Source organism: Benincasa hispida, chromosome 11 (genome assembly GCF_027475165.1).
Source record: "Benincasa hispida cultivar pf3 chromosome 11, pf3_genome.v1.1, whole genome shotgun sequence".
Taxonomy (NCBI): domain Eukaryota; kingdom Viridiplantae; phylum Streptophyta; class Magnoliopsida; order Cucurbitales; family Cucurbitaceae; genus Benincasa; species Benincasa hispida.
The window spans coordinates 72031186-72034467 of record NC_143488.1 but is presented as its reverse complement, the minus strand read 5'-3'; the positions used below and the strand labels follow the sequence as shown (position 1 = coordinate 72034467).

Genomic DNA, 3282 nt, shown 5'->3' with positions numbered 1-3282 from the left:
TGATCCATAAAGAAAAAAAGAAAGAAAGAAAGAAGATATTTTTAGGGTAATGTAGTAGCTTATCATCCATTGAAAGATTCCGATTTACCAAGAGGTATATATAGAAAGACTTTTGAATGATTTTTATCTTTTGTGTAACGTGTTCTCTCTAAAAAAGAGGGTTTTGAAGATCTGAGAGTGAAAATCTTCAATCAACTTTTCTCAATTTCTTTTGTTATGTTATTGTCCTATAGCTTTGTTGATAATGAAGGAGAGGGAATGAGGGAGACAAAAATTAATAGGGAGAGAGAATAAGAGAGAGAAACGGTTTTTGAAAGAAAAAATTGTTTGAAAAAGATATTTTTTTGTCTTTTGTCTTTTTTTTTTATATAAAAAACGTGGAGGAGGGCATAATTGCAAATGAATCATGATATTGGTGTAAATGATAAGCCAAATAGGCGATTTATGAAATAAATAAAAATAGAAGATATTGTTGTAATATGGGACTATGATAAAGGTCTTTTATGTAGAAAACCCCTTTTTTTTCTATTTTTTTTCATCAATCCTTACTCTCTCATTTTATTTTTTTTCCCCTTTTTAAATCTCTCAGTATTTTCTTTGCCTTAATGTTTTAGGAATTTTTTTTTTTGAAATAATGCTTTTTTAATAAATAATGACAAAAATAGGGTAGGAGAAAAACAATTTCTAAGAATAGGTGTTTTGAGAAAGTATTGACAAAATTAGGGTAGTGGAATCGTGTACTGGGTACACGATTTCCATGTAGCATACTCGTGTACCCGGTACACGAGTACCATTTAATCCAATCAACTGACCACGTCGGCTGACTGGTTGATCGGTCAAGCGAACTTGTGTACCCAGTACACGATTTGCTTATAAATTTTTCTTTTTTTTAAAGTTTGTTAACTATTGTTTTTTTAATTGTTAAACTTAATTATTAAACTTAATTCCTTCATTATTAAACTTAATTATATATTTAATCTACAATAAAAACATCTTGCACTCATATTAAAAAAAACCATGATATTAAAGAATATCTATAATTAGTTCTTTAATTTACAATTTGAAAATGATTCAATGTGGAATTTAAAAACGACCCCTGGCCCTTACTCCTCATGGGGTTGTCTTCGTGTCCCTCTAAATTAGGTTCACCCCGTTGTTGCTATCGTCTATGACGAATACGTCTTCAATCGGTATCAGCAACATTGAGTTGACTTGTTTATTGAATAATACCTTCTATGTTGATCAATGTTTGCTGACACATTGAACCCAATTCTAGTAAGTTGTTCTACACTGAATATTGTTGAACATCACCGATAAAATTATTCTGTACAATAAAAAGAAAAATATAGACAAAATTCATATCATACATATGAAAAATGTTTGATTTTAAATCTCTTACCATGCAGTAATAGTAAGCGCCGTCAGGTGAGATAAATCGCCTCGTGATCGAATTGTACCAGGGAAAGTAGTCGTTTGATATAGTGACTCATTCTTAATTCTCCCTGTGCACAATGATCACATCGTCCATGCCAGTAAGATAAATATTCCGCATGGATTTGACGCCAGTCTTGGTCGTGCTTACCTCTTAAATCGATCTGGTGTAGTGCTGTACCGAACTGTCTCAGCACACGATCTGGATGATGTCACTCTACTATATGGAAGCATATACGAGGGTTAATAGTGAACCAGATGTCTTCACCATCACGACAACTCAAGATCATATTTACCTCACTGTCGTTTCCAAATAATTCATCAACTTCAATGTCAATGTCACTATCTCCAAGATTCAAGAATTACTAAATCTTCAAGGCGCATCGACATATTTATTATGTTTTTTTTCAACTGTTATAGTTGATAAAAAAATATGTTAATATGTCAACCCAACAAACTCTCTAAATTTAACATATAAGATCTAAATATTATACATTTAAATCAGATCAAATCTAAGATTTATAAATTATATATTTAAATCCGCCCAAACAAATAAAAAAATAAAAGATCTAAGATTATATATTTAAATTAGCCCAAACATATATTTCTAAGTTTAAATCAGTCCAAACAAATAAAAAAATATAAGATCAACCCAAAAACATACATAAAACTAGATCAACCCAAAAACATATAAATAAAAAAATATAAAAATTTTATTGATCAGCCCAAAAACATAATAAAAAACATACATAAACTCAACCCAAAAACATACAAAAACATACATATAAATACAGATTAGGCCAAAAACATACATAAACTAGAGAAAGAATTCCAAAAACATACATATATTTCTAAGTTTAAAATATATTGAAAAACAACTAGAGAAAGAAATATACCACATAAACGACAAAAAGGTATGAAAATCGAGCAACACGACCGCTACAATGGAGGATTCAGTGAGGATCAAATGGAGGACTGAAAATCGAGCAAAATCGAAATTTTGGAAGATTTCGACGAGAAAATTGAAGATTCGGTGAAATGGAGGCCTCGATGAGGAAAATCAACAAGATCAAGTAGAAAGCAAAATAGAAGAAGAAATCGAAAGCAAAAATCGATGAGAGGAGAAATCGATGAGGATCAAATGGAATCCAAACGGTTTCGATGAGGAAGAAGAAGGGGCAGGCGGACATTCTAATGCGAGACTGCTGGGCGTGCCAGGTGGCCAGGTACTCGTATACCGGGTACACGATTTAGGGCTTATCATGTACCCGGTACACGATTTAAACACCTATTTTTGGGAATACTTTCTCTCCAACCCTATTTTTTTCATTATTTTTTAAAAAAATTCTCAATATTAGGAGAGCTTTGTAAATAGGAATATATATATATAGATAGATAGATAGATAGATATATATATATATAGATATATAGATATAGATAAACGGATATAAAAAAATGAGAAAAGGATAAAATTGTTCAAAATTAACACTAAAAGCCTTTTTTTGAAAAAAAAAAAATTTAATTTAAAAAAATTTATGAAATATATAATCCAAAGATAATTTGTTAGGTAAAAATCTAAAAGAAAAATAACCTCAGTTGGATTCAAACTCCTGTGCATTGCGGATGGTGGCCAAAGTGATTCATCGTAAGGGAATTGAGCTAAACGTATTTAATATCATAAAGGGCAAAATTAAAAGAAAAACCAAAATATAGCTAATAGCGCTAATATTGTCCATATTTCCGATATTTCGGATATTTCAATGATAGTTCAACGATTTTTTTAATAAAAATGCATTTTTTATTGATTTATCTACTGTACCTCTGTTTTTGCGATATTTCATCGAAATATCG

General features: G+C 30.5%; 1 long non-coding RNA gene across 1 annotated transcript; it reads right to left on the bottom strand.

Moving 5' to 3' along the window:
- Positions 1-1000: 1000 nt before the first annotated feature.
- On the bottom strand, positions 1001-1731 carry LOC120090108 (uncharacterized). The gene is made up of 2 exons (XR_016524187.1): positions 1400-1731; positions 1001-1252 (listed from the first exon to the last, which is right to left on the bottom strand). It is a non-coding gene; the product is annotated as an uncharacterized LOC120090108 (long non-coding RNA).
- Between the last annotated feature and the right edge of the window lie 1551 nt (positions 1732-3282).